The 13210-nt window shown below is 49.0% G+C and overlaps 1 protein-coding gene across 6 annotated transcripts in view; it reads left to right on the plus strand.

Moving 5' to 3' along the window:
• Positions 1–13210, plus strand: part of LOC125939991 (zinc metalloproteinase-disintegrin-like atragin) — a 178911-nt gene that overhangs the window by 144829 nt on the left and 20872 nt on the right. The gene's annotated exons all lie outside the window — the stretch shown is intronic.

A 13210-nucleotide genomic window follows, 5' to 3' on the forward strand; every position in this document is an offset into this window, starting at 1 on the left:
ACCGAATCTATTACAGTGCGGTCATTTGTTTCTAGGTGAAACTGCATTCGTAACAGTGGATAATTTTATACTTCAAAACGAAAATTTAATATATTTTTTTCTAAAGCGGCGACAGAGTGTTTATACGTCGCACTTCCATGCGATTACGCGAAACAGGCGTTCGTTCTTGTTCGCGTTTCAGTTAATGTTGATGATACGAGAAATAAAATAATACTTATATTCAGTATTTAACCCGACAAGCAGCCTCTTTTAATTTCCCCACTCAGATGAAACCCCACTGCAAAAGTTTATGTCGCAATAGACAAAATGAATGCGGCAGTTATTGGACGCAATTTGTATTTACTTAAGTATCAGAAAATTGCACCTCAACTATACAAAGCGCGAAATACGTTATCAGGAAGTTTATTCTTTTCATAACCGAGCAAGTAAAGAAGCCTAATGCTCTCATTGAGGGAAATGCATATTGTTTCGATACAACAGAAGCTTAAAGGTACCATGACAAGGTCGGCCGAGTGTTCTCAGTTTTTCATTCTAACTGAGAGTGGAATGCCTAATATGGTTATAGCCACGTAAAACTGTGCTCCCAATGCGAAATTTCAAAATGAGATCGCTGCCTCTAAACCGCTCTCACCGACAGTGACCGCCATTCTGTCGTGACTGTGAGATGTCAGGGAATGAAGGGCCGCGGCTCTGTAGTCTGCTTTGAAAGAGTTGCACATCACATTGGACGTCTAGCTCTGCATGCTCCGACGACTCGCTGATGAGGCATCGCCGATAAATTGCGCCCACAATTCCTTCACTCACGCGATAAAAAGCAGCTGCAAACCTTCGAGACGCATGACGATGATGATTTATTGGCAGCCTCTTTGAAATGAAGTGGCGACAAATATTCACCTAGCCTGCTTGGCCTAATCAGCTACTCTCTACATGGTTATCAGTCTACCATTTTGCCTACACCTCCTTTACTTTTCCTCCCTTGCTTAGAACTTCTGTATCTACGTAGTACCGCGACCTGTGACGAATCCGGTCCTATTATTCTCTACCCAAAGGCAAAGCGATGCATGGCGCCCGTGAAATAGTTCCAATTCCTGCCGTCACTACCTACGAACTGTTGCCACACTGCTTTACAGTTCAATTGTTGGTTAAAAAATTTAAAATACTAACTTTCAACTGCACCGTATGCGCTCAAATTTTTCCAGCTTGTAGTGCAATGCGCTCGGTTTAACCATGCTGGGTCCAATCGGCGTCGACGCTCGCAGTCTCGCTTTGCAGCGCGCCGCAATTCTTGGTAAGCGGCTTCGTCCTAGGCAGTGCGAACCTTCCTTGGTCTCCCGATGTCTATGTCTGGCGCGCCACCACCGCGCACCGGAACGATACGGAACGAAGTAGCACATGCACAGTTGCCAGTGACGTCACGTCTGAGTCGCGGCGCATGCGCAGTAGTGCACATCTGGTGGCGAAGTCGTAGGGAAAGTGGTGCGAAAGCTATGCACAGTGTACGGGTGGCGAGCGCAGACGCGCCGGGATGACGTCACGGCGCATGCGCAGTAGCACGCATCTGGCGGGAGCTCGGCGGAGCGGTGTCTGTGTCGGGCGAAGCGAGCGCGCACCTGCGTCGGCGGTTACTAGGCAACGCGAGGTGACGTCATTGCTGCACGGAGATTTTTGTCTGCGAAATACAGATTACGCTCGGCATTAACAGCTCCGCTATTAAAGGAAGAGGTGTTTCTGGGATTTCGGCGCGGCGCTGGCTCTCAAAGAAGGGGCCTTCAGAAACCGCTACGACTTATGAGATTGCTCCAATTTCCCAATTATTCACTCTAACCATCCTTGCGTATTATTTAGCTTGCACCGTACGGACGCAGATGACTGCACCAACTTTTATGAAACCGTCAAACTTAACAACATGTAGGATCGAATGAATATGCTCGCCAGCGGCACATTTTGCCTGAGTGGCTCCTTAGGGGTGTGGTTCTGTACACACAAAGACGAATTCACAGGCTAGTACCACACAAAAGAAAAAAAAGCTGCACTAACTCTTTGGCGATCCCTATGACCGCAAGGTGACAGCAAAAAAAAGGCCCTTGTGACCAACGGTCAGACCCCACAGAGCCTTACGCTTCATACACACAAGACGTCATGACTGTCTGCCGCACAGCTGACGGCCTGATGCCTAACCAAGAAGGGACTCACACACTGATAGAGATTGCGCAAGGCCCCTTCAACTTTCTTGTTTTCAGACACGTCTCTATAAACCAAGACTATATACACTATGTATAGCCCTGCAAACTTTCAGTTTACTATTGACGTCTCTATTACAAACGTCTCTATACTATTGACGCCTTTACTGTTGACGCCATCATAAGGAATGTAAGCATTTCGAACACACTGATATTCGCCATATCACGCACCACACCGTGCATCTGCTAAATACCAATACCCCAGCGATTACGACTTCTGAGGACCATCCAACCCGCTTAACACCTGCGAGAACGTGAGCCGCAACGTTCGACGGGAGAAGAAAACCGCGTATTCGCCATTCTTGTCTCTGACGCCTACCGATCCACCACCAGCCACGGTAACGATGATAAGGCTGTTGTCTGGCAGCTTTTTTAGAACATGCGAGTCTGCTGCATGGTGTCACAACTGAATAAAATAAAAGTAAGTAAGTGTTACACGTTTGTGAAACGTGAAGGCCAAAGCCTGCCAGCTTCGCAAGATGACGACGGACGCGCGAGCAGTGGCACGAGCGCTTGTCTGAGACCACATGTCTCTTGCAATCAGGCACGCACTAGGCACACTTTTAGTAAGCCACAACCGTGGAATTTATATAGATCGATTTATCAGACACTACCCCCAACTGCCGGTGCTGCGGCACTCACCTGGCTGCGCTTCCGCATATGCTATGGGAGTGTCCAGCACAGTACACACATATTATTGCGATAGCAATTATATGGACACTCCAAAGCAGATTTCTGCCGTCGCCGTCGCCGTTGCCGTCGCCGTGAGGTTCCGTATGACGTCAATGGAGATGAAATCCTCGCCGCGCGCCGCCGAACGCTGTATGTGCGAGTGAAAGGGCGCGAGGGGCGCGCGCTTTCACGGGGAGAGAACGCACGGCGGAGAACAAACGCGCGTTCTGTGCTGTGCTCCCTTAAGGGCTGCAGAAGTAGGCGTCTCTTTCCTCCTTTACAATCACCATATATGTAGAGCAAACGCGCCTTCTTCTGACGCACGAAAGGCAGTGGGGGGGGGGGGGGGGAGGGAAGGGAAGGGACGTTTAGCTGCGGCACCAAGTACCTATTTATATCAGAGGCTCCGGCAACAGTCACCAACGCCGCACGCATTTTGTGCGAACGTGGGCAAAACGCCGACGGCGTCGACAACAGTTCTGCGTGTTGCCGGTGCTGCTGCATGTCCAAGTTTATACAGCTGATAAAGCTACTATCATTACTCCGTTTGGCTCTCTACAAATTTGCTATCGCAATTGATGCTTCGCCTTTCAGGTGAAACTGCGACAACTTTTTACACAACAAGCGGAGTTTAATTACTCGTACCAAGTATCTCCGGTGCCATGAAGCAGCAAAAAATGGTGGTCTTAATTTTTATGACCACGACCCTCTCGTCGAGGTTGCGTGAGGCTCTGCGGAGCTCCGCCCTCGACGACCGAACCGGGACGACCCAGCACGCCCGTGAGGCGGCGGCGAGGCAAGCCCTCGACGTCCCCTCATGAGAGGCTTAGGCCCAGCCATCATAAAGTGCTGGTTCTATAATAAAGCTTTATTAGATGCGAAGCATCTTATGGCGGCGGCTTTGTCCGTCCCTCCCGTGGCGTCCCACACCCCCACAGCGCATGCGCGTCCCCTACCCCTCACTCTCCTCTCCTACGCTCCCCCCTTTCTCTCCTCTAGGAATCCTCGACGGAGCTACGCCCGCGTCCCACACCCCCACAGAGCATGCGCGTCCCCTCCCCCTCTCTCTCCTCTCCTACGCTGCCCCCCTTTCTCTCCTCTAGGAATCCGGAGCGGTGCGCACGACAGGTGGTGCGACGGCTGCATACTCCGCTGGGTGCACCACGGTAGTTCCGCGGTATGAAAATGACGGAGCGCGCGCCTCATTCTCTCTCCTGTGCAGCGCCGCGATGAGCACTCGGGCCGCTGCCGCGAAACCATCTCCCGCTCAAGCTAACCATCTCCCCACTGCTTCGCATCCACACATGGTTCCCTTTAGCGGGAGATGGAGTAATTTTTCCTCCTCCTCCTCAGACAAAATTAGGAAACGATGTCCTGAAACGTGTCAAAAAAGTGTTAGTGCCTGCAGGGGTCAAAAACGTTTTTCTTTAAACTTCACACGGACACACTGCCCGTAACAACTTGGTTCGAGCGACGAGGTATGTTTGTGCCATGGGGGGTTAATTGTCTTTTCTGGAGGAAACCAGAGACAGTAGAGCATGTTTTCATTGATTGTTGTGACGCGCGGTCGTCTATTAGATGTCCTTCAAAGGACACTGCGGAAGGACCTTCCAATAGATGCGCACGGCATAAGATTTCTCTCTGCTTAAGGAAATAGCGTCCCTTATGAAGTATTTATGTTTCTCGGTCTTTATAGCATATGGAGGTCACGTGTGGATTTCCAAAACGCTGATCCCCAAGCACGATCAGTTAACGCCCATTTTGATGAGGATGTCACGAAACTCAGAGACGTGCTGAAACACCAAGGCGCTGAAGAGGAAGTGCTTCAAATATTGGATGTGTCGCGACACCACGGACCCGAGCACATGGGGGTTGGACCCTCCCGCGTGTAGCCGTGCGCGGCTTAGCCCTGTCTGGGGAAAGGGGGATCCTGGGGGTTGAGCCGAGGCCGTGTGTTTGGACCTTTAAGGCCCCCCGGCGGAGGCAACACACCTCTTCGGCCTCTGCTTCACATAGACGGCACCCCTGGGCTGACCCACCCAGGGGAAATCGGCAGTTGCCTTTTCCTATCCTCCTCTTAAATCTTCGTCTTTCTCTCTCACTTTCAATCTATCCTGTCTTCTTTTCACTTCCTTTTACTTCCGTTTTCCCAGGCAGCTAGGGTTAACCTTGTGTGGGTAGCCAACCTAGGATATCCCATATTTGGTTATAGTAGTGGCGTACAGCTGGCGTTTGCAGTGCCTATCTCTTCCAGGTATTGCAGCGTCCCCTAGTTGGGCTCCATGGTGGGTGGCTGGCGCGGCTGCCGAACACTCACCTATACTTATGGAAAGTTCTTTCCCCCCACTCACTGATCGCCGTCTGAAACGAGGGCGCACCGAAGATGTTTTCCAGTTTTTTGGACGCCAAACACAGAATTTCCCCCGATTTCACGTGATCCACTCAGAAAAAACAGACAAATCAGTACGAACAATCTCACCTTTCCTTGTGTCAAAGACTCTGATTGATATTTTTGAACCAGGCTATAAAGCATCCAGGATGGCAAGCGGGGATCTCCTCTTGGAGCTCCGTGATCTGAAACAATATGAGAAACTACCCAACCTAGTGGCATTTGGAGAAGCTCAAGTAACAGTAACCCCGCACCGTACCATGAATATCACCCGTGGCGTTGTATCAGATGATGACCTGTTGCAGCTGAGCGAAGCTGAACTCCTAGAGGGCTTCAGTGAGCAGAATGTAATCAATGTTAAACGGATCAAGATGAGGTGCGACGGCAAGGAAATCCAGACTAAGCACCTGATACTAACTTTTAACTCAAGTGTTCTGCCCGCAACCATCGAGGCCGGATACATCAAGCTTCGTGTCAGGCCATACGTGCCAAACCCTCTACGATGTTTCAAATGCCAGCGGTTCGGCCACAGTTCACAGAACTGCCGAGGCCGACAAACATGTGCTAAATGTAGTTCCGGTGACCATGCCTCTGAAACGTGCGAAAACACTCCACACTGTGTCAACTGTGATGGCGAGCATGCCGCATACTCGCGGTCGTGCCCGTCTTGGAAGAAAGAAAAAGAAATTGTGACAATCAAAGTAAAAGAAAATATCTCATTCAAGGAGGCACGCAGGCGGGTGTCATACCTGCCAAAAACCAGCTTTGCCGAAGTGGCGCGTCAGGGGGCAGCGCCACATCGGCCCCCGGCGGCTGTCTGGCACACGCGCAGTGGCCCGGCGGCGACGCCATCCGCCCCCTCGGCCGGAGCAGCTAGCGCTGCTCTGCCAACTCACAAGAAGGGGCCATCGATCTCCGGGCTGGTGGCCTCGAGGGCCTCGTCTCTCGAGGCGAGGCCTTGTCGTCAAACCAACCGCTCGCAAGAGCGCGTGTCCAGCGCCTCGCAAGAGGCTATGGACACAACAACCAGCCAGACGGCGCCACTTGCGCCTAAGGAGCCGCGAGAGTCTCGCGATCGCTCCAAACAAGAAAAACACCGCATCACGGCGCCCGGAAAGGGCTCTGTGAAGTAATTCCTCTTTCTTAACACACAGCACAAAACCCACATTCAACATGGATACACAAATATTACAGTGGAATGTCCGAGGACTCCTCCACAATCTCGATGACATCAAAGAACTCCTACATAAGTATAATCCAAAAGTGCTGTGTGTCCAAGAAACACACCTCAAACACACGCAAACAGATTTTCTCCGACAATACGCCATTTTTCGTAAGGACCGCGATGACACAGTCGTGTCTTCCGGTGGTGTGGCTATTGTAGTCGACAGAGGTGTTGCCTGCCGGGAACTAAAACTTCGTACGCCCCTAGAGGCAGTTGCTGTCCGAGGGGTGTTGTTTGACAAGCTGGTCACTGTCAGCTCTATATACATCCCTCCCAATTATCAACTACATAAAACCGAATTCCAAAACTACATAAATGAACTTCCGGAGCCATACATAGTTGTCGGAGATTTCAACGCACATAACACTTTGTGGGGAGACTCACGTTGCGATGCGAGAGGTCGCCTGATTGAAAATTTTCTGTTTTCTTCAGGCGCATCATTACTTAACAAGAAAGAGCCTACGTATTACAGCATTACACATAACACATATTCATCCATTGACTTAAGTATAGCATCGAGTACACTAATGCCATACCTGGAGTGGTCTGTTCTCAAGAACCCCCTTGGGAGCGACCACTTCCCAATTATGCTAGGCTTAACAGAACATGATAGATGCTCGCCACACGTTCCGCGATGGAAGGTTGACTCGGCTAACTGGGAACTTTTCCGACAAATAACATATTTAAGCCGTGATGACATTGCCTCTTTTAACATAGACGATGCTGTGGCGTATATAACAGGTTTTATCATTGACGCTGCTGAAAGGTGCATACAACAAACTAATAGACTACCTAATAAACGTCGCCTGCCTTGGTGGAATGATGAATGCCAGAAAGCACGTAAAAAGCAAAACAAAGCCTGGGGATTGTTTCGCAACTCCCCAACAGCTGAAAACCTGATAAATTTTAAACAAGCAAAATCACAGGGCAGAAGAACGCGTCGACGTGCAAAGAGAGAGAGTTGGGAAAGGTACATTGCCAGTATAAATTCATACACCGACGAAACAAAAGTCTGGAATAGGGTAAATAATCTAATAGGCCGGGAGTCACATCCTCTACCCTTAGTAAGTAGCCAAGGTGATAGCCTGGAAGATCAGGCGGATTGTCTAGGTGAACACTTTCAATATGTATCAAGTGAATCGCATTATACAGACACTTTCCTGAAGTTCAAAGAACGCGCAGAGCGGCAGCCTCTTAACCGCAAAGGTTTTTCGAGTGAGGCTTACAATCAACCATTTAACTTAGCCGAACTTAAAGCATCTCTCGCTTGTTGTAACAACTCGGCGCCAGGTGGTGATCGTATCATGTATGAAATGGTTAGATACCTACACCCTGAAACACTGAAAACACTCTTATCTCTGTTTAATGCCATGTGGGCGGCTGGGTGTATCCCGTCCTCATGGAAAGAAGCCATAGTCATCCCTATACTTAAACAAGGCAAAGACCCGTCCTTAGCCAGCAGCTACAGGCCAATAGCACTAACGAGCTGCCTGTGCAAGCTGTATGAAAAAATGACAAACCGGCGTTTAATCAGTTTCCTAGAAAATAACAAAATACTAGACCCCTTCCAGTGTGGCTTCCGAGAAGGTAGGTCGACAATAGACCACCTTGTTCGCATCGAGGCAAACATCAGAGATGCATTTATTCATAAACAGTTTTTACTTTCAGTATTTATAGATTTAGAGAAAGCGTACGACACGACATGGCGCTTCGGAATTCTGCGAGATCTTTCTGCGATGGGGGTCCGCAGAAATATGTTAAATACAGTCGAAAGCTACTTGTCTAACCGCACGTTTCGCGTAAGAGTGGGCAATGTTTTATCTAGAACATTCACCCAGGAGGCTGGCGTGCCGCAAGGGGGTGTACTTAGTTGCACACTCTTCATTGTAAAAATGAACTCCCTGCATACAGTGATTCCACGCAGCATGTTTTATTCTGTGTACGTCGATGATGTACAGATAGGTTTCAAATCATGTAAGATCGCTATCTGTGAGCGACAGGTGCAGCTTGGATTAAACAAATTGTCTAAATGGGCGGATGTAAATGGGTTCAAAATAAACGCACAGAAAAGTACATGCATACTCTTCTCAAACAAAAGAGGCGTGACACCGGTACCAAATCTCACGATCAATCGAGAGGAACTATCCATGAGCAGTGAACATGAATTCCTGGGCATAATTCTGGACTCTAAGCTTACCTTCATCCCCCATCTTAAATATCTGAAGACAAAGTGTCTGAAGACTATGAACCTTTTAAAAATTCTCTCGCACACAACATGGGGTAGTATTCGAAAATGCCTCCTAAACTTGTACAACAGTCTTGTCCGCTCGCGCCTTGATTACGGAGCTATAGTTTATAACTCCGCAACGCCAAGTGCATTAAAAATACTAGACCCCATTCACCATTTGGGTATCCGCCTCGCGACCGGTGCTTTCCGAACAAGCCCGATCCAGAGTCTCTATGTAGAGTCGAACCAGTGGTCACTCCATCTGCAGCGCTCATATAGCAGTTTCGTATATTTTCTGACAGTACAAGCAAACAACGAACATCCTTCTTATTCCACCATAAACGATATGACCGCCGCTGCACTCTTCCATAAACGACCTGCAGCGAGGAAACCGTTCTCTTTACGTGTAAGAAATCTTAGTGAGCAAATGGGTGTTCCAGTGATTGAACATCGTCCTATGGCTCCTGCTAAATTGTTACCGCCGTGGCAGTGGCAGATCATAGAGTGCGACACATCGTTCGTAGAGGTCACGAAAGACGCTCCAGAGGCGCACATTAAAATGCATTTCCTAGAGCTTCAATCCAAGTACTCGTGTACAGAGTTTTACACGGACGCTTCTAGGTCACATGCCGTGGTTTATTATGCAGCCATCGGTCCATCGTTTTCGGAAACCGGTGTACTGCACCCGGAGACAAGTATCTTTACGGCTGAGGCCTATGCAATATTATCGGCTGTAAAGTTTATAATGAAATCAAAACTCAAAAAGACTATCATATTTACGGACTCGCAAAGTGTAGTGAAAGCATTGCAATCACTCTGTAAACACAAAAACCCTGTACTTAATGAGCTCTATTCCATTTTGTGTAAAGCGTATATATCTAACCAACATGTGATTTTATGCTGGGTACCGGGTCATAGAGGCATTGAGGGTAATGTTCGAGCAGATCAAATGGCCACATCAGTTACATCTCAGGCTATTAACCCTACAACTGCTGCTCCTGCAACAGACTTGAAACCTTTCTTGCGAAAGAAGGTACGAAGCCACTGGCAACACTTGTGGGACGCTGAAACAAATAATAAACTTCACATGATTAAACCACAGTTAGGTTTCTGGCCCTCAGCTACGAAAACACGACGAATTGATGTCCTATTCTGTCGTCTCAGAATAGGACACACGTACGGCACCCACAATTTTTTGCTCACTGGTGATGAACCACCAACCTGTGGTAGATGTGGTGAGAGGCTGACCGTGCTCCACGTCCTGCTGGAGTGTCGGGAAGCCGAAACGGAGAGAAGAAAATATTTTCCTGTAGCATACCGCTATCATATCCCTCTTCATCCCATGATGTTTATTGGTGAAGAACCACTTTTTAACGCCAAAGCAATCCTCGGCTTTTTGAACGATGTTGTGCTACATGTTATCAGCCCAATAAATTCATAGCGCATCCTCCCTCCAGAGGATGCTGCTGTGATAGTAGTTTTGTATAAGCACATGCCTCCAGGCCCTTGTGGTTCAAGGGCTCTGTTTAGGCAGTAGTAGTGCTTCTTTCCAATTACTACATCTTCAATATTTTAAATATCGTGTCATTCTTTCTCAATGCATTCTCCATTTCATAGTACACCTCATTAGTCATTGCCATGATTTTAGTGCATGTATATTTTACGCATTTTACAGCGATCATTTTTAGGCCCCTTTACAGCCACACTTCATCTATTTCTCAGAATTCATCGCTCCACTGCACACTCACAAACAATGGCATGGCGCTCTTTGGCCATAACTGGCCCTTGCGCCATAAAACACCACACATCATCATCAAATATTGGATGCCGTTACACAGTTGAAATTTGATAAGTAAATGCAACTACCTTAGACAGGCTGGCAGATGTTTTGTTAAATATGGCAATAAAAAAAAGAGCAGCCGTAGCTTCAGGGAAGCGTGCTCGTCTCGCACCGCGGAGGCCCGGGTTCGGTTCCCACCCAGACCAAAATTTCCACTAAGTTAATTTGTTTACAGGAACTTCCCTGGCGAAACGTGACATCAATCCAGGCATTTTTAGTGGTGATTTTGCTCTTTGCGGCGTCGGCCATTTTTCGTCACAGCACAGTTTCGCCAAGGGCACTGCAAGGTCACGGAAAAGGCACCACCAAGGGCACCGCCAACATAGACACCTAAGGTTTTCGTCTTAAAAGACGGCTTCGGACATGTGAACCATACTTTTGCGGAAGAACACTTATTTCACAGTAGGAGCGGCACGTTGAGAGTAAGAGGGCCCTCGAGAAGCCATATTTTACTAATGTGGCAATGCTGGTAATCTGTACCACCGGTGTATATCATATCAGAGAAAGGGCCATCAGGGATTCATCATAACGCGCGTCGCCCAAGCACTGAGCTTGGGCGACGCGTGAGCCCACGCGAGATTGAGCAGTACCTTGCAGCCCAATAGTGGTCTCCTCCTGCACAACGGCGCCTATCGCGTTCGCCATCGACTGGGCATCTCACCTCAGCTAGCCGTTACGTTAAGTTTTTCGATGCCGTTCGCAACAAGTCTCCAAGTCCACGTCAGGAAATTTAGAACAGTAATTTTCAGGAATGAGGCCGCTGTTGGTCATCCTGACATACATCAACCGATACGACATGCTAGTGATGACAACTTACCCACCACGCCATCTTCTGGTAACGACGCAGCTCTTTTCCACGATATCATTGAATCCGTCGACAATTGTCCGGTAACCGCCCTCGATGATATCGTCACCGACTACTCCGTTATGAGTGCTGATGTGGTGGCTACACTTCAAAAGGTCACGTGACTGTGGAATGGCCACCAGTGCCGTACTGCGGGTGGTCATCAAGAGACACCAGTTGGCAGGTGCACTAACACGATGCAGATCTGTGGCTCTACTTTCATTCGATATTTCGTCATGCTCATGGAGTGCTCCAGACAACTTAGCAATGGACTTTCTTAGGCAATATATAGCTATTATGCATCTTCGTGAGCTCCTGATGACAATCAGGCAACTCAAGCTTACGCGGATTCAAACCGCCCCCCACCCCCTAATGATGGCGTTGGTGTTTGTAATAATTCGGCTACAGATTCCATCGCAGTTCTCCCGCCATGATGCTTTACTGTGCCACCTCCAGTTAGGACTGGCTTTCACGACAGCCTACTCATTCCTTATTGCAATGTCCAGCACACCTACCTATAGCTCATACATCTGTGAAAAGACGATCGAGCACGTGTTGTGTTTTAGGGGCGAAGCTCCTTAAGCCGTGGGTCTGTACATCCTCTGTATGTAGCCACCTCTCGTTTAGTTCTTGGAGTGTTCACTATATGGCGGTACTTGTACATCCCGCGCTCGGAGTCGCCGGATGGACAAGGCTGCAGAGCTGCGAGCGCGCAAGGCGGCGGCAGCGCGCGCTCGCAGACAGAATCCCGGCGACGTACGCTAGGGCTTCCGGTTCCGCTCCCGGTTCCACTTCCGGTTCCGCTTTCGTTGCCACTTCCGGTTCTGCTTCCGGTTCCGGAAGCCAGCTTCCGGCGTTTTTCTCTCGTCCGTCGCTAGGTGCGCTGTGGTGCACAAGGGCGTTCGTTCCCGACGCGCGTTCTCGTTCTCTCGTTCCCGACGCGCGCTCTCTTTCTCGTCCGTAGCTAGGTGCGCTGCGATGCACAAGGACGCTCGTTCCCGACGCGCGCTCTCTTTATCTCTCGTCCGTAGCTGTGGTTTACCCGAATGATCCCCCGGTGCTTCACCCACTCATCATCATTCACTTCGTGGATATGCTGTGATTTTTTTGTAATCTTTGTGACATCGAACGCTACATCCTTCGGAGTGTGTTAAACCAATTGGACAGCAGACCATTTTCAGAGACAGAGTCTTGGACCACGGCCCCACACGTCGCAGGCTTACAAAGCGACGCGGGTATTGCTACGATTCGTGAAATCAACTGGCCTCAGTGACCGATTGTGATGGACAAGCGCACGTGTTCACACTAAGAGTACCTCCTTCCTTCCCTCTCCTTTCTTTTCTTCCGTAGCACACCAGGCGTGCGTCTGGTTCACCTCCCTACATTTCCTTCCTTCTTTTCATCAACCTCCTCCTCCTTAAAATGACTCCTTGCTAATAGCACCCCGCTCCAGTGAGCCGGTTACCGTGGCGAGCGACGGCAAGGAAATGGCTCGTGGAATTTTTCAAATCAATGTGTCTATCCTTCTGTCTCGTCAAATCTACGTCACCGGCAGCCTTCTTCAACTGACCAAATGGCTTGCTCAGTTCTAATGACGAATTTTAGTCGCGAGTACCAGCACTTCATGAGGCAGCCTGTTTTCGCTTACTTAAAGAAAAGTTGTGACGCCAGTGCCAGCTTTTCACTCGCGGAACTTTCCACTGACCTCCACCGCGATAATCCGTCTACTATTCATGTCGGTGTGAATCCAGAAACGCTTTCTTTTTCTAACCC

The sequence above is a fragment of the Dermacentor silvarum genome, chromosome 9, assembly GCF_013339745.2.
Source record: "Dermacentor silvarum isolate Dsil-2018 chromosome 9, BIME_Dsil_1.4, whole genome shotgun sequence".
Classification (NCBI taxonomy): domain Eukaryota; kingdom Metazoa; phylum Arthropoda; class Arachnida; order Ixodida; family Ixodidae; genus Dermacentor; species Dermacentor silvarum.